Source organism: Bubalus kerabau, chromosome 23 (assembly GCF_029407905.1).
Source record: "Bubalus kerabau isolate K-KA32 ecotype Philippines breed swamp buffalo chromosome 23, PCC_UOA_SB_1v2, whole genome shotgun sequence".
NCBI classification, from domain to species: domain Eukaryota; kingdom Metazoa; phylum Chordata; class Mammalia; order Artiodactyla; family Bovidae; genus Bubalus; species Bubalus kerabau.
The window spans coordinates 22,662,885-22,689,827 of NC_073646.1; the positions used below are offsets into that span (position 1 = coordinate 22,662,885).

Genomic DNA, 26,943 nt, shown 5'->3' on the forward strand with positions numbered 1-26,943 from the left:
GTCAAGCTACTGCAGATTCTGTTGACTCAGGGGGTCACTGTGGAACAGTATCCCTGGAGGCCATCACACTGGGCTTCATAAAGGACTCTCAGGTTTCACTGTGGTTCAGAGAGTCAGACGGCCTCAGTAGGACAACAGGCCTCTTGTATTCCCTGCCCCAGCTCCCTGAGTGACTTAGTCTCCTCCAACGACAAATGGAAAGTTGGGCAGTTTATGGATCACTCCCAGAGACAATGGGCTTCCCAGGTGGCTCAGTGGTAAAGGCTCCGCTCGCCAGTGCAGGAGATGCAGGAGACAAGGGTTTGATCCCTGGGTTGGGAAGTTCCCCTGGAGGAGGAAATGGCAATCCACTCCAGTATTCTTGCCTGGAGAATTCCACGGACAGAGGAGCCTGGTCAGCTACTGTTCACGGGGTCACAAAGAATCGGACACGACTGAGTGGCTGAGACACACACACACCCAGAGACAATGATGGTTAAGGATGTGGACTCTGAAGTCAGTCATACCTTCTTAGTTCATGTTAGTTATGCATGAGGTGATCTCGGGTGGTCATTTTTCTTCTCTGTGGCTCAGTTTCTTTATCCACAAACTGGGATGTTAGTACCAACCACATAGATCTGTTGTAATAATTAAAAAAAAAAAATCCTTAAAATGAAAAAGAGCTAACTACATCAGCATCAAAAGGATTAACCACAGATGGATTAAAGAGCCATTGTGTGAAAGCGCTAAGCACAGTGCCTGTTGCGTCCTAAGCCTTTGGTGCAGGTAGCTGATGGCTTTCCACTGATCTCCCTAATCGTGGATGTACTGATAGTTCTCTCCATTCCTCCACCTACACCATGCACTTGTGTTTTCATTTCCATTGTGAGAGTGCTAAGTCACTCAGTTGTGTCCGACTCTTTGCAACCCCGTGGACTGCATGTAGCCCACCAGGCTCCTCTGTCCATAGATTTCTCCAGGCAAGAATACTAGAGTGGGTTGCCATGCCTTCCTCCAGGGGATCTTTCTGACCCAGGGATTGAACCTGAATCTTTTACATCCCTTGCATTGGCAGGCAGGTTCTTTACCACTAGCATCTGGGAAGCCTTTCCATTTCCATTACTTTATACAAAACCTGAAATTTTGCAGTACAATGCTGAGAAAAAGAACCTAGACTCTGGAGCCAGAAAACCTTGGTGTCAAAATACAGTGCTGAAGTTCCCAGCTCCATTGATCTTGGTAAAATTATTTCAGTTCTGTGATCTTAGTTTGTATCTTTAAAATGGGGCAAATAATACATAAATCATAGGTTTGGGGTGAGTAGTCAATGAAAAGCTACTTGAATCACAGCCAGAATAGTGTCTGGCACAAAGAAGGCACTCGGAAAATGGCTTCTAAATTATGATTTATCCCTGGAGGAATCTCTCCTACTGAAGAAGGGGTGCAGGTTACACTCTGACCTGCCAAGAAATAATAGCTAATAATAGCTAAGTTTGTTGAGCAGAGGTTCTGTGCCAGGCATTACAAAAGTATAAAAGGACTCTTTAGCTGGTTTGTCTAAAGATAACTCCTCCAGTGTTTTATGGTTTTAGGAATAATAATTTCTTATCATTCATGGTCAAAGTACCAAATAAAACTCATTGTTATGCCTTGTACCCTCCTGATTCCATCACTAAATCAGGTCAGTGAAAGATGCAGGCAGTAATGTTGAGTGTATCGTTTTGTGTTTCTTAATCAAGTCTTACTTTATGAAGAAATATATTAAAAATGATAAATCATGCATTAGATGTTGAAGACTTAATAAAAGAGAAATAAAAGAAAATTTAAAAAGAATATATTAAATTCACATATTAAAAGAATATGCATATAAATGCTAATGGGTTTGAAAATCTGGTTGAAAGGGATGATTCTCCAGGAAATTTTAAATTGGCAATTTTATCTCAAGAAAAAATTGAAAACCATAACAGGCAAATAATCGAGAGAAATGAGAACATTGCTTTTCTTCTCCCAAAGCTCCAGAATAATAGGCTTTGTGGGTAAATTATTTTAAACTTTAGAAGAATGAAGAATTTCTCTTCATTTGATTTTATTTTGATTTTCATAACAGTGAGTCTGTTGTCTTAAAATATCTTTGTTTCCTTTTTGTGACATGCTTTACTTTTTTATTGAAGTATAACTGATGGATAAGATTATGTAAATTACAGGTATACAATATAATGCTTCACAATTTTAAAGGTTATACTTCATTTGTGTGTGTGTGTGTGCATGCGTGTGCACACACGCTAAATTGCTTAGTTGTGTCTGACTTTTAGCAACCCCATGGACTGTAGCTGGCCAGGCTCCTTTGTCCATGGGGGTTCTCCAGGCAAGAATATTGGAGTCGGGTGCCATGCGTTCCTCCAGGAGATCTTCCCAACCCAGGGATCAAACCCAGGTCTCCCACATTGCAGGCAGATTCTTTACCATCTGAGCCACCAGGGAAGCCCATGAATACTGAAGTGGGTAGCCATTCCCTTCTCCAGGGAATCTTCCTAACCTAGGAATCGAACTGGGGTCTCCTGCATTGCAGATAGATTCTTGACCAGCTGAGCTACCAGGAAAGCCCATACTCCATTTATAGTTCTTATAAAATATTGGCTATATGCCCTGTCTTATACAATATATCCTTGTAGTTTATCTTATACTTAATCTGTTCATTTTAAACTATATCAAATTGTAGAGAAAAAGTAAACATTCACAATTTAAAAAAATCAAAAGTGCAGTAAAGCCAACTCAAATTGGCACTAGATAAAGAGATTGGCTCATGGGAAGGACATTGAGAAGGATTAAAAGCTTCAGGGATAAGAGTCTCAGATACTGAAACTGAGGATCCAGTACTTGTAAGATGCTTTCTCATTATTGGCTGTATCAGTCTGCTTTGCTGTGTAACAAACCATCCCAAAATTTAGTGGCTTAAAATGTTCATTACGTTTGGTGATTGTGTGGGCCGCTTGGGGCATTCTTCTGATCTGGGCCTCTTCAGCTGATGGCTGCTGAGCTCTCTCGTGCATTTGGTCAGCTGTGACTTGTTTGGTGCGGGATCACCTAGGGCAGCCTCAGGCACATGACTGACACTTGGCAGCCTCTTGCCTGGGGCACGTGGTTCCTCCTGCATGTGGTCTCGTTTCCTCCATTAGTTTAGGCTCATCTGCACGCTGGTCTCAGGGTGCCAAGCACAGCAAGGGGGGAAAGCGCCCACAGCATAGGTGTCTTTCAAGCTTTTATTTGTGTCACAGTGGTTGTGGCCAAGATCAGCTTTGGGCTGGAAAGACAGACTTCACCTCTGGATAGTAGGGGCTGCAAAGTCTCGTTGCAGAGATGCACGTGGCACGTGGGGACTTGTGGCCATTTTACAGCCTACCATTTTGCAGCTGGCCCTCGTCTGCTGTGCCAGCTGTCTCCTTGGTCCTTCCAGATCATCTCTGCTTTCTCCTTGAGAGACTGACCTGTAAGGGCTGCATCAGTGGGGGTTCCCTTACTCTCTGACTTCTGGTTGGGCTTAAGATGAGGGATTGATAGGAGACTGGAGGGTGAGCCCAGGGTGTTGTCATAAGGTCTTCTTGGCTTTACCCTTTGACAGTGTTCCTCTCCTAAGGTAGTCTGCAGCTGTTCCCTCCCAAAGTCTCTCCTTTTCCCTCTGCTTGTATTGGCCCTCAGTTACTGCACCCTCCCTCTTGGTTTCTCAACAGCATGCCCACACTTTTCTAAACAGTCCTTTTAATGAAACCTGCCTTAAAGTCTCCTAATTTGAATATGCCATTCGTTTCCTGCTGGGACCCCAGCTGACTTGTCCTTGCTTTATTTGCTCCTACTGGAGACAGGACATGCCTGTAAATATGTCTGGTAACCTGTTGACCCTACGGAAAGATGGAAACCTACTTGACACAGTGGCCTTCCTTCTTCCTACATTCATAATCAGTCCCAGGAAAGGGTTCTGATTGGTTGGTCCTCAGTTGTTAGGGGAATGAACTCTTACAGTTTAACATGCCTGGACCATATAGCATCCCTCTGACTCAGAGAACAACATATAAGAAGAAGGAATGGGAGACTTAGAGGAGCTGACAAAATAAATAGCTGCCACACTGTATTGTTATAAGCTAGCTTGACCATGGTAACCAGCATAACCCAATAAAGCTGGCTTACAAAACTAAACTGTAGTGAACTTAGAGTGTAAATTTAAAGATCCTAAGTAAAACATATCAGATCAGATCAGATCAGTCGCTCAGTCGTGTCCGACTCTTTGTGACCCCATGAATCGAAGCACGCCAGGCCTCCCTGTCCATCACCAACTCCCGGAGTTTACTCAGACTCACGTCCATGGAGTCAGTAATGCCATCCAGCCATCTCATCCTCTGTCGTCCCCTTCTCCTCCTGCCCCCAATTCCTCCCAGCATCAGAGTCTTTTCCAATGAGTCAACTCTTCGCATGAGGTGGCCAAAGTACTGGAGTTTCAGCTTTAGCATCATTCCTTCCAAAGAAATCCCAGGGCTGATCTCCTTCAGAATGGACTGATTGGATCTCCTTGCAGTCCAAGGGACTCTCAAGAGTCTTCTCCAACACCACAGTTCAAAAGCATCAATTCTTCGGCACTCAGCTTTCTTCACAGTCCAACTCTCACATCCATACATGACCACAGGGAAAACCATAGCCTTGACTAGACGGACCTTTGTTGGCAAAGTAATGTCTCTGCTTTTGAATATGCTGTCTAGGTTGGTCATAACTTTCCTTCCAAGGAGCAAGCATCTTTTAATTTCATGGCTGCAGTCACCATCTGCAGTGATTTTGGAGCCCAGAAAAATAAAGTCTGACACTGTTTCCACTGTTTCCCCATCTATTTCCCATGAAGTGATGGGACCAGATGCCATGATCTTCGTTTTCTGAATGTTGAGCTTTAAGCCAACTTTTTCAGTCTCCACTTTCACTTTCATCAAGAGGCTTTTTAGTTCCTCTTCACTTTCTGCCATAAGGGTGGTGTCACCTGCATATCTGAGGTTATTGATATTTCTCCCGGCAATCTTGATTCCAGCTTGTGTTTCTTCCAGTCCAGCATTTCTCATGATGTACTCTGCATATAAGTTAAATAAGCAGGGTGACAATATACAACCTCAACAAACTCCTTTTCCTATTTGGAACCAGTCTGTTGTTCCATGTCCAGTTCTAACTGTTGCTTCCTGACCTGCATACAAATTTCTCAAGAGGCAGATCTGGTATTCCCATCTCTTTCAGAACTTTCCACAGTTTATTGTGATCCACACAGTCAAAGGCTTTGGCATAGTGAATAAAGCAGAAAGAGATGTTTTTCTGGAACTCTCTTGCTTTTTCCATGATCCAGCAGATGTTGCCGATTTGATCTCTGGTTCCTCTGCCTTTTCTAAAACCAGCTTGAACATCAGGAAGTTCACGGTTCACATATTGCTGAAGATACTATTTAATTCTTGGCATAGACATATTGGTTCAAGTAGACTTTTTTAATATGAAAGAAACAATTTAGAGATAGAAATAATGAAAATTTTTGGTTAATATAACAAAATATAAGAACAAGATAAAAATTAGCCAAGGAACTGTGCGATCTCGGAAGTAAAAATTTCAGTTTATCAGTTGCCTTGCACATGCACTCAGTCGTGTCCGACTCTTTGCGACTCCATGGACTGTAGCCTCTGCCCATAGAAGTCTCCAGACAAGAATACTGGAGTGGGTTGCCATTTCCTTCTCCAGGAATCTTCCCAACCTAGGGATTGAACCTGTGTTTCCTGCATTGTAGACAGATGTTTTACTGCTTGAGCCATCAGGAACTAACCCAGTGTAAGTGGATTGAAATTCTCTACTAAAAGGCAAAGACTAATCAGACTGGAGAAATACAATTCTAGGCATTGTATGAAAGAAATGTACTAGGTTAAAAATAAAAGAGTCAAAGATATAGCCCCCCAAAAAACCACACATACATATAGAACATAATCTTAATAATACAAATCAAAAGAAATAGGATTCAAAGTAAAAAACATGAACAGGAGGAAGAGAGGGAAAGTGCACTCTAATATATTACTGGTGATATGAATGTAAATGAATATTGGGTTGGCCAAAAAGTTCGTTTGGATTCTGCTGTAAGATATGATGAAAAACCCAAGTACACTTTTTGGCCAACCCAATGTAATCTTCCTCAAGAGATAATTACCAACATGTATCAAAAGCCTTAATGACCTTTTTAGCCTAAGGATTTTGCTAAGGAATTATTTAAGGATATATGTATATATTTATAAAAAATTGGAAGCAATCTAAATGGCTGGAAATTAGGGTTTATGTAAGTAAAACATATCCGTATGACAGGAGGCTGCACAGTGATTAAAATGTTACAGTGTCTGGGTGATGGGAATGTTCTTTCTGTGTCTTGTTGAGTTGGCACCTATATACATGCACACAGTATTCAAAACTCATGAAACTGTGTGCTTAAAAGAGGGAGGGGGACATATATACCTATGGCTGATTCATGTTGAGGTTTGACAGAAAGCAACAAAATTCTGTAAAGCAGTTAATCCTTCAATTAAAAAATAAGTTAATTTAAAAAAGAAAGTCTGTACATCACTGTATATCAATTATACTTCAATAAAAAGTCATCTGATTAAAATGTTATTGATATGGGACTATATAGTCATTATGAATGAAGAAAGCAGACAACAAAGCCCATGTATGGTAGGATATGTCTACAAACATACACCCTTGTGAAAATACAAGGCCACATTTTCTGAACACATTTTGGTGTCCCCTTGTCAACTCTGCTCAGTATCTTATTCTAGACTGTTGGCAGAACTCTGAAGATCACTTTGGGAATTTCTGTAACTGTCTTCTGTGATGTTGTTTTTGGTGCCACTTCATCTCCAGCATGGACTCAGGCTTCCTGCTTAATTTGATTAAAATCAAACCTGAGTGAAGGCTTGGGTATAACTGTAAGCAACTATAGTTGCTTCTGGATGTGGTCACTCTTAAGATACTCCATCAGCTTAGTCCCCACATGGGCCTCTTCAGGTGCTCCTGGTAAGATTCTGGCCCCATTGGTGGACTCACCTTTGGCCCCCAAGGAGGGAAGTCCTAGCTCTGCCAGTCTGGGGTCCACTCACTTCCTGCTTCAGCACCAGGGGAGTGGGACATCCCTGTCTTCAGATAAAGGGCCCACCTCCTTTTCCTTGGCATTGTCTGGTCTCCCTGGCTCCAAGAAAGCAACATAACAGTTGGCTGCACTCTTCTCAAAGCCTGGGTTGCTTAGTCTTACATAACTCCAGGCAGGGACACCCCACCATTCTGTTCTGATGATGCTCCAAGACTGTCTGGCTCTTTGAGGAAGTGAAGCAACAGTTAGGGTTGAACGTCCCTCTTGGCATCATGGTACGATTGCATCATCACCTGATAGCAGAGCTCATTTGTATCTCTCAAGGATAAGTAGTACCAGGGGCAATTCAGCCTATAAACAGTGCAGACTCTCTCTCTCTCATATATCTACTACCTATCTCAATCTGGCAGGGCACCAGGACTCTTATTTATTACTTAACACTGTAGTCTATAACTTCTACATTCACGATGAAAGTGTTCAATAATTAGGGTGTATGTTCCAAATGAGAAAAGAACAGCTTACAAGGCAGAGTCTGAGAGCTGACCTGTCTTGCTCAAAGGCTTGGCTTCCACTTAACATTTAAAGAGCTATTGTATAGATTTTTGATGTAACTTCGAAAGACAGAAGCAGGACTGAGAACCATCTGTGCAGGCTGAGGAAGAACAGTCTAAACTGACTCACTGGTTCCTATTTAAGGATATTAACGCCTCATCCCAGTAGAGCAAAGACCAGTTGTCACCAGTTGCAGAGGGGATATCTGTGGTAGGTGTGGGTTTCTTCCACGGCTATTTTACTAATGTTGTTTGGTTGCATGCAGCAGAAGCCACCTTGAGTTAGCTTAAATATCTACCTGCCAATGCAGGAGACACAAGAGATTCGGGTTTGATCCCTGGGTCGGGAAGGTCCCCTGGAATAGGACATGGCAACCCACTCCAGTGCTCAGTTCAGCTCAGTCATGTCCAACTCTTTGCGACCCCATGAATTGCAGCACGCCAGGCCTCCCTGTCCATCACCAACTCCTGGAGTTTACCCAAACTTATGTCCATCGAGTCGGTGATGCCATCCAACCATCTCATCCTCTGTCGTCCCCTTCTCCTCCTGCCCCCAATCCCTCCCAGCATCAGGGCCTTTTCCAATGAGTCAACTCTTTGCATGAGGTGGCCAAAGTATTGGAGTTTCAGCTTCAGCATCAGTCCTTCCAATGAACACCCAGGACTGATCTCCTTTAGGATGGACTGGTTGGATCTCCTTGCAGTCCAAGGGACTCTAAGGAGATCCAACCAGTCCATCCTAAAGGAGGTGGTCCTGCCTGGAAAATCCCATGAACAAAGGAGTCTCGCAGGCTATAGGCCAGGGGTTTGCAAAGAGCTGGACACCACTGAACCACAGAGCATACACAAGCATAGTGAGATTTATTGAAAAGGGTATAATGTACTTTAGAGAACTGGAGGAAACCTCCCCAGACAACCAAATCAGTTGTATCTGATTTTGGTATTTGTGTTGCTTTGGCCCTAAATTCAAATTCCAGAAGAAGAAACATTATTCTCTGAAGCTTAAGTTACTTAACCAGCCCTTTTCTTGGGCTTTTAAAGTCTTCCCTCTTTAGGGAATTAAATACAGTGTGGGTGGGTGGCTTTTTGAAGGAGAATTGAGACACTTATACCTCATCACTGAGGCAGAGATGTTTGCAGGTCAAAACAACACATGTCCACTACAATTTCTCAATGCTACTTTGCAGAATACAGACAGGTTGAATGCTTAAGGATTATTTGGGTAGCCCACTCAGAACAGATCTCAGCTAAAGAGATACAGACAAGGGTCTGGGGATCTGTATTTTGAAGTCCTTTGGGTAATTCTCCTGGGGAGTCAAGTTTGGAAACCAGCAAAAGGTCCTATCTCAGAGTGGTTCTAAAACCAGAATGGTGGGGTTTGAATTCAAGGTTTGCCACTAACTAGCTGAATAAATAATCTTTGGCTAGGTATGTAACTTCTCTGCCTTGGTTTTCTCATCTGTAAGAAGAGGATAAAATAGCATCCTCCTAACAAGGTTCAGGCAAGGGTTAAATGAGTTAATCCATGTTGAGGGTTTCTCACCGTGCCCGGCAAATAGTAAGTGGTAGTTAATATTGTTACCACCAGTGGTCCCTTCAAATCTTAGAATGTGAGTTTAAGATTGGAAAAGACCCTGATGCTGGGAAAGATTGAAGGTGGGAGGAGAAGGGGATGACATAGGATGAGATGGTTGGATGGCATCACCGACTCAATGGACATGAGTTTGAGTTAGCTTCCCTGTCCATCACAGGCAAGCCTGGCATGCTGCAGTCCATGGGGTCGCAAAGAGTCGGAGATAGCTGAGCAACTGAACTGAGCCTTACTTTTGGCATGGCATGCATCCATCTTGCTTGCCACAAAATGGATACACCAAGGCACCTCCCCTGAGCTGGTTGAGGGGGAAAGTCTAATGAAAATTATGGTAATGTGGTGAAATGCAATTCTTTTGTTGGTGAAATGAATTCTGCCCAATTCTTCTCCCATTTGCCGCTTGCCGCTGATGGCATCTGCAGTGTGGAACCCGCATGTAAAGGTCAGAGTGAATTGCTTCTCCACAGCCCTCTGTCCCTCACTGTCACAAAGACAGAGCTTCGTGCTGTGGAGGAAGAAGCACGTCCCAGCGTGCAGTGTCTGGAGAATGGAAAGAGCTGTTTCTCCGGTGCACGAAGATCAGAGGTGCTGGAACTAAATGAGGCGGGCATGTCCTGTCTTATGAATTATTTTGACTTCTCCTGGTTAAGGGGCGAGACTGGCCTCAGAGACTGATAAAGGCAATTTCCCAGAAGACCTCAGCCCGTGGAGGCTGCAGACGGAGGGGGAAATAGAGCATTCAAAGGTAGATGACCCAGAAAGAGACATCCCTCACGTGAAAGGCGCTGGTCCTGGAGTCAGAAAGGCTCTGCCTCCAGCTCCAGTGGTCTGGACTCCTGGGATGTCCAAGTAGCAATATTTTACTTAAATAATAGTATCCAAGAGCTAGCATTCATAGATAAGATTCTGTTTTAAGCACTTTCCGTAGAATCTTTCTTTATTTTTCATTTCACTCTAGGAGGTGAGTCCCATTGTTGTCAGCCCCATTTTACAGATAAGGAAACTGAGGCTCTGAAGAGACTGAGGGACTTGCCCAGGGTCCCATGACCAGCGAGTAGCTGAGCCAGGATTCACACCCAGGCAGTCTGGCCCAGCTCCTGTTCTTACCCCGCACCCCAGGCTGCCTTGTTACTTCAGCCCCATTCACCTGGAAAAGCTAACTGAAACAGACAGCTCTTTTCTCCAGAACTGCCTTCCCACATCTGCGCCCCCAGAAACTGTCTGACCTCATAGCCTGGGTTCCGCTGGGTCCAGCTACACATGGACACCTGCCCCAAACTGGACCCATCAGACCCCCTCTTCCAAGAATTTAGAATCTGGATTCAGAGGTGCTGCTTTTAGTCTGGGTTGGTCACACGGTTTTTGCAAACTGCTTCTTGTACAGGAAAGGGTCCATCTTGGTGAATTTTCACACAGTGAACATCTCTCTGTAACCAGAACCCCAGAAGCCCTCCTGTGTACCCTTATCATCCCTACAACTCCATCCCCTTCCATCAGGGTAACCACTACCCAGGCCAACAGCCGTTTGCTCGCTTGCTTTCTTTTATTGAGCTATTTAGTTTTATTTTCTTTTATTTCATTTTATTGTGGAGAGAACAAAACATCTGACCTACCCTCTTTGTTGAATTTGTTACAGTATTGCTTCTATTGTTTTTCTGTTCTGTTTTTTTGGCCCAGAGGCCTGGGGGATGTTAGCTCCCTGACCAGGGATGGAACCTGCACCCCCTGTGTTGGAAGGCGAAGTCTTAACCACTGGACCACCAAGGCAGTCACTCTTAATACACTTAAAAAATAATTTTATTTATGTATTTATTTTTGGTTGTGCTGCTTGGGCTTTTCTCTAGCTAGGACAAGTGGGGGCTACTCTCCACCTGTGGTCCTCGGGCTTCTCATTGTGGTGGCTTCTCTTGTGGAGCACAGCCTCTAGAGCACAGGCTCAGTAGTTGGGGTGCACGGGCTCAGTTGCTCCATGGCATATGGGATCTTCCAGGATCAGGGATTGAACCTGTGTCCTGCATAGGCAGGTGGGTGTTTTTTTTTTTTTTTTTTTTTTACCACTAAACCACCATCGAAGCCCCCCTCTTAATAAACTCTTAAGTGTACGATCCAGTATTGTTGACTGTAGACAGTGGAGGGCAGATCTCTAGAGCTCACTCATCTTGCTTAACTGAAACATTGATTAGTAATTCCGTTTTCCCCACCCCAGCTTCCAGGACCCATCATTCCACTCTTTGATTCTGTGAATTTGGTGTGATTGGAATTATATAGTATTTGTCTTTCTGTGTCTGGTTTATTTCACTTGACATAATGTCCTCAAAGTGTATCCATGTTGTCCCGTGTTGCAGTGTATCGTTCCTTTTTAAGCACGAGTAAGAGCCCACTGTATGTATATACCGTGTCTTCTTCACCTATTCATCTGTTTGTATGCATTCAGTTTGCTTCCTCACCGTTGTGAATAATGCTGCAGTGAACACAGAAGTTGTAAAGTCTCTCTAAGATCCTGATTTCAGATCCATTTTTGGATAAATACCCATAACTGGAATGGCTGGATCATATAGTATTTCTCTTTTTGAGGAGTCTCTAAATGGGCCTAGGACTTGAGTAGACATTTATCTGAAGACATACAGGTGGGTAACTGGTATCTGAAAAGATGTTCAGCATTCATCAGAAAATTCAAATCAAACCCTCAGTGAGACCTCACACCTGACAGGCTGGCTATTATCAAAACAAACTCCAAAGACAAGTGTTGGTGAGGGTGTAGAGAAACCCTTGCTCACTCTTGGTGGAAATGCGAAATAGTGCAGGCACTATAGAAGGAGAGTGCCTGCTTTGAACTCTGTACACATGGAGAGACCCTCTCTTGTGTCTGGCTGTCTTCCTTGATGTTTTGTTTGTGGCCTCGTGACTTTGAAAAGATGCATGCATTCATCAGGATGTCTGGCTTCAAAGCCAGCCAGGACTGGGCAGGTTAAGTAAATGAGTCAAGTGTGTGATAACTGGGACATTGCATCTAGAGTGTGTGCACTCTGTCTGAAAGGGGTGGCTCCATTTTTTTTTTAATTCCTGTTCTTTAAACAACCAAGATCCAGGTTTTCCAATTTTTTAAAGAGACATCTGAATCCCCTAAATGTGGGTGCTGACAGATAATTCGAGAACGACATGTATGGTGCATTTAAAAAACATGTTTGGACTGGATTTCATTCTGTACATTTTGTTGTTCAGTCGTTAAGTTGTGTCCAACTCTTTGCGACCCCATGGACTGTAGTCCCCGCCCACCCCGCTCCACCCCCAGGCCCCTCTGTTCATGGATTTCTCTAGGCAAGAATACTGGAGTGGGTTGCCATTTCCTTTTACATGGGATCTTATAGACCAGGGATCAAACCCATGTCTCCTGCACTGGCAGACGGATTCTTAAGCAGTGAAGTCCTCATTCTGTCTACCAGCAGTTTATAACCTCTGAAGCTGGGAACTCTCAGTGGAAGGTCATGTCTCATGTCCTAGTCAATGAAGGGAGAAGGAAAAATATAGCCACCCTGGTTAAGGAAACTGCTGCTTCAGTGTCCCCCTGCTGTACTTGAACTCTCCGTGTCCCGTGGGACCTGCGGCGGGGTCAGGGTGCAATGTATGGGGGGTATCTGGCAGCCACTTGCTTCTCCTACATGCAGTCTTCAGGGAGAATCATTCATCATTCCGTATATTTATTAAGGGCCTGCTGCTGCCAGGGACTGCGCGGCGAGGATTCAACTCAACTTTCTATATTTGCTCAGTTACCCCCCACCCTGCATCAGACCTTGCCATTCTTAATCCTTTTTAAATAGGAATACCTGGGCCAGGATGCCTTTCCCTCAATTCAAGCTTCACCTTTTCTATATATTGAGAAACATTTCAAGAGCTTTTGTTTTTTACTTGGCACTTTTCCCTGATTTTCTGGGCTGAAATAGATTCTATTTTTAAACAATTGCTTCTGGTACTTTCAGCAGTAGTTTGGAGGTGAGAGTAGAGTAAAATGTTCAGGTTCAGGTTTCTGGTCTTGCTTGTTGTTTCAAAGTAACAAGCAGTGTTGGACTCTGGAGCCAGCCTGCCTGGGTTCAAATCTTGGCTCTGTTGCTTACTGGCTGTGTGACTCTGGATAAGCCACTTAACTGCTCTGTGCCCCAGTTTCTTCATTTTCAAGATGAGGACAATCATCTATCTACTGGGTGGGGATGTTGTGTGAAATAAGTTGGTTCGTGCAAAGAGCTTACAGTGCCTTGCGTGTTATATAAGTGTTTGTTTGACTCAGAATCTTGGACCTGTTTGCTTTCAAACTCAGCCCATTGGTTCTGACCCTCCTCTGATTCTGCATCTCAGCCCTTCCTGTTGCAACTCTCTGCCTTTGATTCTCTTCACCCCTTAACTGAATCTCCAAAATTCTCCTGACCGTGGGTCAATTCTTGGGGCCTCTTCTGTGTGCCTAGACTTTCCCCATCCTCATAGTCTCTCCATCACTTTGTACCTCCTAAATAATAATCAAACCTGACGTTTATAGGCGTACCTTGGAGATACCGTGGGTTAAGTCCCAGACCACCAGTAATGCAAATATCACATGGATTTTTTGATTTCCCACTGAATGTAGAAGTTATGTTCATACTCTACGGTATTCCTTTTAAGTATGCAGTAGTATTATGTCTAAAAAACACTAAAGTGAAAGTGAAAGTGTTAGTTGCCCAGTCGTGCCCGACTCTTTGCGATCTCATGGACTGTAGCCTGCCAGGCTCCTCTGTCTATGGAAATCTTCAGGCAAGAATACCGCAGTGGGTTGCCATGCCCTTCTCCAGGGGATCTTCCCAACCCAGGGATTGAACCCAGGTCTCCCTCATTGCAGGCAGATTCTTTATCATCTGAGCCACCAGGGTAGCACCCCACTCCCTCCAAATAGAAATTAAGAAACAGTGTATATATCTTAATTTTAAAATATGTTATTGCTAAAAAATGCTATCATGGGAGCCTTCAGCGGGCTGTAATCTTTTTTTGCGGGTGGAGGGTTTGAAATATCATGAAACTTACCAAAATGTGACAGAGACAGAAAGTGAGCAAATGCTGTTGGAAAAATGGCGCCGATGGACTTGCTAGATGCAGGGTTGCCACAAACCTTCAATGTGTAAGAAACTCTTTTGCAGTGTAAGAAAACCAAACGAGGCACACCCCCCCACAGACAGTTCTGTCCATCCGCACAGACAGGACCTTCGTCCAGGCCCCACCCACTCTCCCTGGACCAGCTGCCTCTTGTCCTGACGCCCTGCTTCCTCTCTGTCTCATCAGCCTGTCATTTCCGTATTGCTGCGGAGTCATCTTTTCAAAAACCGGGTGTGATCTTGTCATCGTTCTTGCTGAAAACACGTCAGTGGCTTCCCACGGTTTTAGAGGCGCCGTTGATTCTCTGACGGTCCATAAGCAGGATCTTCATACATCCTTCTTTGTCACACGGGCCCGTATACACACCTGCTTATTCTGTTGCCTTGGGATCCTAAGGAGTGTGTGCCCCTGCTATTCCCACTGTTCTCACAAGGGTCCCCTCTGGGAGATGAAGGATATGGTTGCCCTGCTCCCAGGCCCTGCATGCTGTGGCCCCATCCATCCCTGTAGCCTCTTTCTGACTCCTCTCTCCTCACCCCGAGACTGAGCTTCCTTCCTTCAGTCTCCCGTCCTTCCCAACAGCTCTTCCCCCACAAGGCACGTGCCTTGCTCTTCCCTCTGCCGGCGGCTTCTTTTCTCTTCTTCCCCTTGAACTCAGGGAGTCTCAGTTCTGGTTGCATGTTTGAATCATCTGCAGAGCTTTAAAACTGAATGCTGGTGCCTGGGCCCATTGCAGACGAATGAAGTCAGGCTTTATTGACTCAAAGCCTCTCAGTTGATTTTAATGTGCTTTGAGGCTTAAGAACCCTGATTGACTTGTACTCATCCTCTAGGCCACAGCTCAGCTCCTTAGGGAAGCCCTCCCTGACCTCCCTGACCAGGTCACTTCTGCCTGTTTTGTACTCCTAAAGCCCCTCATACCTCTCTTTATTGTCACACATCATAGGGTCACTTATTTATATGATGACCAAGAGCCTAGCTGTGTGACCTTTAACAAGTTACTTAACTTCTCTGTGCCTCAGTTTTCTCCCCTGTAAAATGAGAATAATAAACCTATTGTACAAGGTCAGTGAGGGTCAAATGAATTAATTGTATATAAAGCTCTTAGAGGGCTTCCCAGGTGGCGCTAGTGGTAAAGAAACCACCTGCCAATGCAGGAGACATAAAAGATGGGGGTTCAATCCCTAAGTCGGGAAGATCCCCTGGAGGAGGGCATGACAGCCCACTCCAGTATTCTTGCCTGGAGTGTCCCATGGACAGAGAAGCCTGGTGAGCTACAGTCATGGGGTTGCAAAGAGTTGGACACGACTGAAGCAACCTAGCCCACATGCACAGAGCTCTTAGAACAGTGTCTGGCATATGTTAGCTCTTACTATAATGATGATCATGGTGATGATGATGGTTATCCCTCACTGGAATCTAGAGAGCCCTTGGGGTGGGGTCAGCATCCACTGTTGGACAACTCCCCCCGGGACAGCACATGGCACATGAGAGCTCTTTAATAACTGCTGACAGGTGTCCCAGTAATGTTCTTGGTGACAGGGTAATCAGTTGGTGTGCACAGGACTTGTCTTCTTCAGTTAGGTTCCTTGTCTGTATGGATCTATTGGTTTAGGATCCATGCTTCTAGTGCCCAGAGTTAGAGTCATTAGGATCAGAACCTACACGGGCTTGTGCTGTCCAGAGTCCCAGCTGCTGATGGTGGCCTGGCAGACGTTCGCTTCAGCCACGTCCTGCATGTCCTTCTACGTAAGAGCTCTTTCTGCTCTTCTGAAAGGCAGGCGTGGGGGTGCCCAGGGCTTCTGTGGCAGAGGAAGCTGTCAGGAAGCCGGCATGGTGCTCTGAGTCCAGGAATCAAGCTGACAGCATCTTTTAAGTTAAGTAACCTCAGTAACCTCATGTCCTGGTCCTGCGTTTGGGTGACCTACACACAGCAGGGAGCGGGATGCCCCTCCCTTTGTTGGCTGATGGCGCTGTGGGGGGAAGGGGAAGCTAGGGGAGAGGCTGGGTGTACATGTTTTGTGGTTGATGGAGGATTTATTTATAAAACAAGGGTGTGATCTGTGGCAGTGTGTCTGGTCCCTGAAAGGCTACTGTATACACTGAGCAGTGAATTCACAGGAAGAGGCAGGGCAGAGCTGTGTGAACAGCCTGGAAGGCAGTGTGTAAGAACTCGAAGGGCCCTTGGGGAATACCCAGCTAAACTTCCTTGTTTTTTCAAGGGGGAACTGAGACCAGAGCATGGAAGTGACTTGGCCAAGATCATAGGTAAAGTCTTTATTTTAAGTTGACATCGATCAAGTGCACACTGTCTACCAGTCACTGTGCTGATAAGCACAGTATAATCATGATTTCATGAATGTTCACAAATATAAAAGCCAAAACATTTGTTTATTTATTATATTCTACCCACATAGAGTGTTTACTAATTGCCAAGCACCGTGCTGAGCTTTTTACAAAAATTAACTCAATAGCATCTCATGATCCTGTGAACATTTAATGCTATTATTATTGTTTCTACTTTAAAAATGAGGTGGGACTTCCCTAATGGTCCAATGGCTAGGACTCTGCACTCCCAGTGCAGGGGGCCCAGGTTCAATCCCTGGTCAGGGAACTAGATCCCACATGCCCCGACTAAGAGTTCTCATGCCACAAAGATCCTGCACGTGCAACGAAGATCGAAGACCCCACGTGCCACAGTTAAGACCCAGCACAGCCAAATAAATAAATACCTTTTAGAAAATGAGGAGGTGGAAGCACAGCAACATTAGGTAATCTGCCCCAAGTCACACGAGAAGTCGTTACGTCTGGGATTCAGCCCAGGAAGCCCAGCCTCGCCGCGTGTGCCATCCTGCTGCAGCGTCTCCCCATTTGACAGGTGAGAAAACTGAGGCTCATATAGCTTGAGGAACTTGCTCAAGGCCTCATGACTGGGAAGTAACAGAGCTGAGACAAAATTCAGACCATCTACCTTGAGAATCTGGCTCATGAGATCTCTACTAAGTCCTCTCTTATGAGGGCTGGGGTCTCACGGCTGAGGGACTTGAGTTGAAGACAGGGGATGGGGGCTGAGGCAGAGCTTGGAGCCAGGCAGGGGGCAGAGGAGTGGATCAGCCCGGTCTGCCTGTGTTGAAGCACGGTGCCTGCAGCTGAATAGTAGCCCCCGGGGGTTGCAGAGCCCTGTCAAGTGCCCCAGGTCCAGGTTTCACCCTCTGTCCTTCAGATGTTAGCTGGGACTTCACCTCCTCGGGGAAGCCTCCCAGATCTGGTGATGGAATCCCTCACCGTTAACTCTTTAAGCACCCCGAGCTTCTCCTGCACGGCACTCAGAAGTGTGCATTTGTTTGTCCCTTTTTACTATCGCCTCCCAGCTAGGCTGGCAGCCCGTCAGGGTCCCGCAGACCCTGTGTTTGATTTTGTTCATCCAGCTTCTGACACATACCAGACACTCAACAAATACTTGGTGAATAAGCGGATCATTCCCAGGTGGCACTCATAGTAAAGAACCCGCCTACCAATACAGGAGACATAAGAGATGCGAGTTCAACTCCTAGGTCAGGAACATCCCCTGGGGAAGGAAATGGTAACCCACTCCAGTATTCTTGCCTGGGACATCCCATGGACAGAGGAGCCCGGTGAGCTACAGTCCACGGGATCTCAAAGAGTCGGACGCGACTGAGCATGCACACTCACATGTGGACTTCCCTGGTGGTCTAGTGGCTAAGGCTCTGTGCTCATAATGCAGAAGGCCCAGGTTTGATCCCTGGTCAGGGAACTAGATCCCACATGCCTCAACCAAGAGTTTGCATGCTGCAACTAAAGATTCCACATGCTGCAGGCTAAGACCCAACACAGCCAAATAAATAACATAATAACCCTGTGTATGAGACAGCAAAAGAGACACTGATGTATAGATCAATCTTATGGACTCTGTGGGAGAGGGAGAGGGTGGGGAGATTTGGGACAATGGCATTGAAACATGTATAATATCATGTATGAAACGAGTCGCCAGTCCAGGTTCGATGCACGGTACTGGATGCTTGGGGCTGGTGCACTGGGACGACCCAGAGGGAGGGTATGGGGAGGGAGGAGGGAAGAGGGTTCAGGATGGGGAACACAGGTATACCTGTGGTGGATTCATTTCGATATTTGGCAAAATATTAATACAATATTGTAAAGTTTAAAAAAAAAAAAAACAACACACACGCACACACACAAACACACTTGTGGTGTTAGATGTTGAAAGAAAGATCAACAAAATTTAAAAGGCAAGTGAAAAACTGGGAAAATATTTACTGTGTATATCATGGGTGAGTGGGTAATGTTCTTTACGTTGTATAGGAAGCTTGTTACTAATCATTTAGAAAGAAGCAAACTTGAATTTAAATATGGGCAAAGGCTGTGGACAGAAAATGAATGATAACAGTGAACATTTAAAAATATTTACTTCCACCAGTGACTGTTAAGCAGTTTTCAGGCAGTAATGCATTGAGCTCTCCCCTCAACTTAGGCAGTAATTATTATTATTATCCAATTTTTAGATGTAGAAACTAAAACTTGAAAGGGTTAAATAATTTGCCCTGTAGTCCGGAAGCTAATAACTGCAAGAGCTGTGTCTTAAATTTGAATGTGGCTATTAATTAACCCCTAATGTTGACACTGTCTCCAGTGCAGATTGTAACCCAGGAAATCATATTTAAAATCCTACTGAAGTTGACACAGCAGAAGCTTGTCTTTAAATGGAACAATTACTTATTTGCCCAAGGGGCGGGCGTTGTAGCAGCCGTGGGTATCACAGCCTCCCGCAGGCACCGGAGCATCTACACAGCTCATCAGCACAATTCACTCTGCTCTCCGGGAACACAATGAAACATCTTCACCAAATTACAGTGTCCCCCTTCCAACTGTGTAATTACAGCTTCTAACATTCTACGCATTTCATGTGCACAGAATCTCAGTCCACATCATCCTAATTAAGGTTCCCCTGCCTCTTTGTCTCTCGGGAATTCTCGGCATTTTGTCTGCAGTTTGGGACATGGCGATGCTGTTGGGTTACCCGGCAGGCTGGTATGTGCGGTGGGAGTTTCGTGATGTCCAGATAAACACGAAAATATTCTACTGTCATCAACACTGTGCTGCTGCTGCTGCTGCTGCTGCTAAGTTGCTTCAGTCGTGTCCGACTCTGTGTGACCCCAAAGATGGCAGCCCACCAGGCTCCCCCATCCCTGGGATTCTCCAGGCAAGAACACTGGAGTGGGGTGCCATTTCCTTCTCTGATGCATGAAAGTGAAAAGTGAAAGTGAAGTCGCTCAGTCGTGTCCGACTCTCAGCGACCCCATGGACTGCAGCCTACCAGGCTCCTCCATCCATGGGATTTTCCAGGCAAGAGTACTGGAGTGGAGTGCCATCAAAACGCTACAGAGCTATATAAGGAAAAGTTGTATTCCTTTCCACTTTGTTCCCTCCTGCCTTCCTAAAGAAACACTTTTTTATTAACTTCTCTTGCAGCCTCTCCTTCTAGCATTTGCTTTTGCAGACCTGAGTAATTTAAAACACACTTTCTTATCCTACCTCACTTTCTCAACCCAAAGGTTGCCTGCAGCATAGTTCTGCACCTTGGGTTCTGCTTTTTTTTTTTTCTTTTTTGACTTCTCTTAAAAATATACCCTTAAGATTTTCTCCACGTTAGTGCAGAAAGTTTCATTTTCATACCTGAATGGTAGTCCATTGTGTAACTGCAGTAAGATTTGAGTATCTCCATCCCTATGACATTTGGCTCATTTAAAATCTTTCACTATTATAAACGATGCTGCAGTGAACAACCGTGTGTGTATAAAATTTCTTATGTTTGTGGGTTTATCTCCAGGATCAAGTCCCAGAAGTGGGACGGCTGGGTCAAAACGGGAGAAGTATTTGGACTTTTGATATACATGCCCATTTGCCCCCACAGGGTAATGCCGATCGGCTTACTCACTGCACAGATGTATGTCTGTGTTTCTGCAGCTTGTTAATGCAGTCCGGTGGGATGAACATCTTAAAATTTCATTGTAAGGGTTGTCTATTTCATTTTTAAGGTGTGTTAGAAAAAAACATAATTTGCACACCGATCCCACAAGTTCACACTCTTAGTTTTATTTTAAAATAGGTTTTAAAATAGGTGAAAGTGGCATTCTGAGTGAAAAAACAGCACCAAGTATTAATAAATAATTTTATTGGTAGAATGTAGGCATGCAAAAATATTACAGCTCAAGACTGAAGTTTGGGAGGTGTTACCATGATTATCTTTTCTCTTTGGAATAATACACTCCAGAGCCTGTACGTCCTTCATGCAAGGTGCATGCTGGGAGCTTTAGCCGTCACATCCAGTCGATGAGGTGGGTACTGTGTTTATCTGCGCTTTATGGACAAGGAAGCAGAGACGCAGAGTGCTCAAGTAACTTGCCTGAGGCCTCACGGTTAACTCCAGAGCCCAGGCTTGCAAGCTTCCTTTTCTTCTGACCCTATTTCCAGCTGGGGTCTCCAGGTTCGCCTTGCCTGTCTACCTCCTGGGAAACATACCTTTGAGGCTTTTGTGGCCTGTGAAGGGCCAGGGATGACACAGTCTGAATTTATAGGCTGCCCTGACTTTCTCCTCTGACTGACGCTGCGGTGTGTGCTCTCATGACCTTGGTGTTTCAGCGCAGCTTCCGTATTCCTGCAGCTTTGCCTCAGCTCAGCCGAATTTCAGCCCACCTGTGCACAAAGCCATACAGCCCATTCAGGCTGAGAGAGGCTATTTTAGGTTGTGATTTAGAGATTTAAAGTTCTTTTTTTCCCCCTGATCTGTGCTTCCTTCATCCTTAGCTGCACGAGCCTGGAGGCAGGTGATGAGCGGAAGATGCTGAGCTGGGATGGGCCTGTCCTTTGGTCCTGGGGAGTAGGTGTTCACAGTGAAGACTCTGGTTTGGGGGTGGGGGTGGGGAGTTCTGAGTGACCTGTTGGTGGCTGGTGCCACATTTGTGTGGGATGAGGGGTGTCATCATCTGTAACCCCCTATTGGGTTGGAGGCCCTCTGGGAAGGCTGAGGAGCAGCCAGGTGACACTCAGGTGTCCCCACTCTGCTACCTGCATATTTGGAACCTGACAAACGTGATTGCAGTCCTGTCTCTTCTTCTTTCTTGCTTTGTGACCTTGGAAAAGTTCCTTCTCTAAGCCTCAGTTTGGTCATCTGGAATACCAGGATTATAACTCCTATGTCATTGGCCTTTATGAGGGTTTAATGATATGATATCCAGGTGGTGCTAGTGGTAAAGAACCTGCCTACCGGTGTAGGAGACATAAAAGACACGGGTTCGATCCCTGGGTCAGGAAGATCCCCTGGAGAAAGAAGTGGCAACTGACTCCAGTATTCTTGCTTGGGACAATGGACAGAGGAGCCTGGTAGGCTGCAGTCCATGGGGTCACAAAGAGTCAGACAGGACTTAGCTACTAAACAACAACAACAATAATGATGTGATATGGAACCCTTAGCACAGTGCTTGGAAGAGTGCTGAATTCATGGTGGCAGTGAGAGTCACAGTAGTTGATAATCATTTTATTCTTGTTATTTGACAATGTCTTGCATGAGGATCAGACATGGAAGAAAACTTGGAAATCCAAGTGTGCCTAGTATGAAGCATGATAGAGCTCAATGCCATGAAACAGTGGGTAGAGGCATCATGCCAGGATCCTGTGAGAACCTGATTTCTTAGGGATGGGAGAGATGACCAGGTGGGAGAGATGACTAGAGGTCAAGTGGTGATGCTGCGGGAGGGATACAAAAATTTCAAGCCCATTTCTGAAAGCTCTTGGCACTGAACTGCATGAACTCATCATTCAGGAGTATGAGGTTATGTCCACATGTGGTTGGACCCCAGCCAGTGACTCCTAGGAAGAAAGGACCCCAGTCAGTGGACTCCTAGGGAGAGAGGACCCCAGTCAGTGGACTCCTAAGGAGAGAGGATGGGGAGTCTGGCAAAAGTCACAAACCCAGATTCCTACAGGGGCCAGGTGGGGAAGGGAAGAGAGCGAAGCAGGCAAGGTGTGAGACAACAGAGAATGATGGGAACTGTGGAGAACTAGAAAGCTTATGCTTTATCTAAAGGGTGCCATCGCTGCTCCGCCCAGAGGAACATGTGTCCAGTGTTGCCCCAACTTGTGAGTTTTCAAAAGGAACCAGAAATCTACATTTTTTTTCTGACATTTCAGGATTTTTAAAATATTTTTAAGACGCTCCATATGGGCCAAATACAGCCTGTTTGTAAACTTAGTGTGGCCTTTGGCATCCAGATGGTAACCTGTGAACATGAAGAAGGACCTGGGCCAGGAATGCGGTTGGGCTACAGGGACACTGGAGGGGGTCCAGCCCTTGTGGGCTGGGCTGGGGAAGCCAACTGTAGAACAAGGTCGGGGAGGGATGGAGGCAGGGCTGGGCATTGCGTCTTTGACTGGGGTCCAGACAGACCTGGGGGGAGAGTTCTGACTTAGAGGCCACGTGGATCCCTGACCTCATCCTGGTCAATAGTCACAGCCTCAGAGGCTGGGAAAGGAATGTACTTCAGCTAAAGGCAGGGCTGCCATTTAACCTGTATCCACCAGCACGACTGGACCAGTTGTGAAAATGATGAAGTATTTACCTGCTGGTTGGTGAATAGCCACTGGGCCGTCGGAACCTCCCCCTCCCACCTGCCACCCATCCACTTCTTTCCCTGGCAGCTCCTCCCCACCCTACCTTGTCATGATCTGGCAACTAAAGGGTTAACTCCCAGCGTAGCTAGGCCCCGCAGCCCATTCTGATCGGTCAGTGGGCAGTATGGGCAGTACTTGAGCCAAAGTGATTGTAAATATCTTGACAATTATTCCACCCCCGGCCCTCCTCCCAGTGCAGGTAGCAGATGCCTGCTTAGGTTGGCTTAAGTACAAAGGATAAATTTTAGAGGACACAGGAGAGTCAGATGGAACTGGAGGGCAGAATGCCAGGCCCCTAGGAGACTGCAACCAGGAGCTCCATCCCTGGGGTCATGAAGCCTTTGTTCCTTTCTCCTTGGAGCCTGCTGTCAGTAATCACCACCTCAGCCCTACGGCTCTTCGTGTCCTGACGGCCCGGCCTCTGACACTTGAGCTGAGCATCCACCTCTCCATCAGTCACCTGTGTCTGGTTTTGGGGGAGGGTCATCTCCAGGTGCAGACCTGCCCCTTGGGCCTGGGCAGACATAGACAGGCACCCTGAATGATTCTCCTTGAAGGTCCTAAGGACCCCAGCTGTGGGCGTGTGGCTTTGTTCCAAGCTCTCCCAAGTGGAAGGAGGGAAGGGACCAGAAATCAATCCGGAGATGACCTGTTTTCTGGGTCGTCTGAGAGATGAGAGCGGGTGTCGGGGGTGGGAGTGGGGATGGGTGGAGTTGGTATTTACAAGCCTTGGCCCTCCTGAAAGAGGAGGCAAGGGAATGAGATTGGAGGAGCCTCCATCAGCCTCTAAATAAACCACAGAGAAACAGATCTTCCTCTGCATCCTGCCTGAGTGGCCTTTCTTTCTCCTGTCTGGTGTAATTCATCTTGCACAGGACTGTCCAGGTCATGTGCATCGTCTAGGGCCTCTCCGTGCTTCATAGCGGTGACTGCAGCCCTCTGCTGCCATCACAGCTCACGGACCTCTCACTATGTGCCACCTACTGTGTGCCATGCAGTGCTGGTGGCTGGGCAGCCCTGGGCAAGTCACTACCCCTCTCGGTCCCTCGGTTTCCTCATCTGTAAAATGGGGGTAGTAAGCAGTACAAACGTCATAGAGGTGTTATGACGATTAAATGAGTTAATGTCTGATAACTCCCTGCAAGTGGCTCCTGGCATGAATTAAACACTCAATAAATGTTGACTCTCACTCATTAAGTATTCAAGCACCTTCTGTATGCTAAGTACAATATATGCTCTGGGATATCATGGAGAGCAAAATTCCCTCATGTTGCATGCAGCTAAGCATGAGAGAGATGCAGTTAAACACACAGCTACAAAGCAGTGGTATAAATACTGTGATGGGAAAGATAGGGGTGAGTGTTAGACACTCAGTCCTGTCTGACTCTTTGCAACCCCATGGACTGTAGCCCGCCAGGCTCCTCTGTCCATGGAATTCTCCAGGCAAGAATACTGGAGTGGGGTTGCTGTGCCCTTGTCCAGGGGATCTTCCCAACCCAGGGATCAAACCTGGGTGCCCCCTGTAGGCAGATTCTTTACCATCTGAGTCACCTGGGAAGCCCAAAGAGGTGAGGGGCATGGCAGTTATTTTCTTTTGCTTTCTCTCTGCCATTAGAACATAAGTTCCACCAGAAGAGGTATTGTCTCCTTTGCTCACAGTTGTACCCTCAATGCCTGGGAAGAACCTTGCTCTCAGAAAACATTTACTGGGTGAATGAACAAAGGAAAGCAGAAAGGAAGTGCTATTTTAGCCGGACCTGAAGGATGAGACGTTAATGTAGTTGGGGGTTGCAGAGGAAAGAGAGAATACCCTGCTGTATTCCCACTTTGGAGCCAGGCAGACGTGGGGTGAGTCCCAGCCCTCCAGGGGCCATTTGGTTGACCTTGGAGAAGGTCCTCTCTAGACTGGGCTCCTTTCATCGTCACTGAAATCAGCGTGAGTAACACCTTCCACATGGCTGTCACTGGGCATATGGACAGCTCGCAATCACTGTGTTTTCTTCTTCCTTCTCTTTCTTTGTGCATCTTGGCACCTCCTGCTGCGAAAGAGACTTGCTAAGATGGAGAGGGGTTTTTGTTTTTTGTAAAATTTTTAATTGGAGGATAATTGCTTTACAATGTTGTGTTGGTTTCTGCTGTACTGCAGTGCAAATCAGTCACAACTATATGTATATATCCCCTCCCGCTTGAGGCGCCCTCCCACCCCCCATCTCACCCCTCTAGGTCATCATAGAGCACCAATCTGGGCTCCCCGTTATATAGCAGCTTCCCACTAATTATCTGTTTTACTGATGGTGATGCGGGGAGCTCGGCTTCTGTGCACCAGTGCTGGATTGAACCTTGGAGACAGGGTTTGGGGTGAAGTAGAAAAGAATAGCTTCATTGCTTTGCCAGGGCAAAGCAGGTTCCTGCCCCTGAAACTGTGTGTCCCCACCCAGGACAGTTTGGTGAGGAGTTTTATAGCGATGGTTTAAGGATGGGGTTGCTGATAGGATTAGGGTGTGCAGGGCATACACTCCTTTAATCTGGTTAGAGGTAATCTTGAACCAGGACCCTGCCTGAAGGCTGCGCTGTGGTTTCTGCTCTTCCTGTCGGCAGTGTCTGGTTAGGAATGCTTGAGGTCTTCTCCCTGAGATTCCCCACTAAGATATAGGCATGGAGGAAAGTGCAATGCCAGCAAAGAGCAACTTTATTCTTAGTGGAGTTTTGCCTCCGATCTCTAAGTAGAGCTCGTGAGGCCCTTGGGGACTCCCTTCTATTGAGGCAGGCCTCAGTCAGTCAGTTTAGTCACTCAGTCATGTCCGACTCTTTGCGACCCCATGAATCGCAGCACGCCAGGCCTCCCTGTCCATCACCAACTCCCAGAGTTCACTCAAACTCATGTGCATCGAGTTGGTGATGCCATCCAGCCATCTCATCCTCTGTCATCCCCTTCTCCTCCTGCCCCCAATCCCTCCCAGCATCAGAGTCTTTTCCAATGAATCAACTCTGCATGGGGTGGCCAAAGTACTGGAGTTTCAGCTTCAGCATCAGTCCTTCCAATGAACACCCAGGACTGGTCTCCTTTAGGATGGACTGGTTGGATATCCTTGCAGTCCAAGGGACTCGCAAGAGTCTTCTCCAGCACCACAGTTCAAGCAGTTAAAATATCCTCAAAGCTAATTCTTGGCTCACATAAGGTCAACATATCAGGGAACCCAGAAGGGAGCACAGGAACCAAAAGGAGAGAGAGAACTTGCCCCAGGACTTGGAGTGGAGTTGGTCCAGGCCAGTCATGCCCACCCTTCTTAGGGTGAGACCATGGGACCAGGAGGATGGGACCACCACTTAAAGGTGCGCGCGGCTTTAGGGCCTATGAAAGCTCCACCCACTGAGGTTGGGCCAGTCAGCGTCCTGGAATTTGATCAACCAGACTGGCTCTCATCTTCCTTAGAGGCCCAGGTGGCACAGTGGTAAAGAATCCGACTGCCAGTGCAGGAGACCCTGGAGATTTGGGTTCGGTCCCTGGATCCGGAAGATCCCCTGGAGTAGGAAATGGCAACTTGCTCCAGTATTCTTGCCTGGAAAATTCCATAGACAGAGGAGCCTGGCGGGCTACAGTCTATGGAGTTGCAGAGTTGAGCCAGCGAGGGGAGTGAGAGAAGCCTTGAGCTCCCCCTTCAGGCCAATGCGGGTCATGAACAGGTGGGTTTGAGGTGCTCATTTCTCACCTTTTAAGGTGGATTCACACGGGGCGGGCAGTGGGAAGCATTTTTTTTTTTTTTTAATTTTATTTTATTTTTAAACTTTACATAACTGTATTAGATTTGCCAAATATCAAAATGAATCCGCCACAGGTATACATGTGTTCCCCATCCTGA

General features: G+C 46.1%; 1 protein-coding gene and 1 non-coding gene across 3 annotated transcripts in view; both read left to right on the plus strand.

The window, feature by feature from the left end:
• Positions 1–26,943, plus strand: part of PRKCB (protein kinase C beta) — a 380,788-nt gene that overhangs the window by 169,565 nt on the left and 184,280 nt on the right. The gene's annotated exons all lie outside the window — the stretch shown is intronic.
• Positions 16,919–16,991, plus strand: TRNAG-CCC (transfer RNA glycine (anticodon CCC)). The gene has a single exon. It is a non-coding gene; the product is annotated as a tRNA-Gly (tRNA).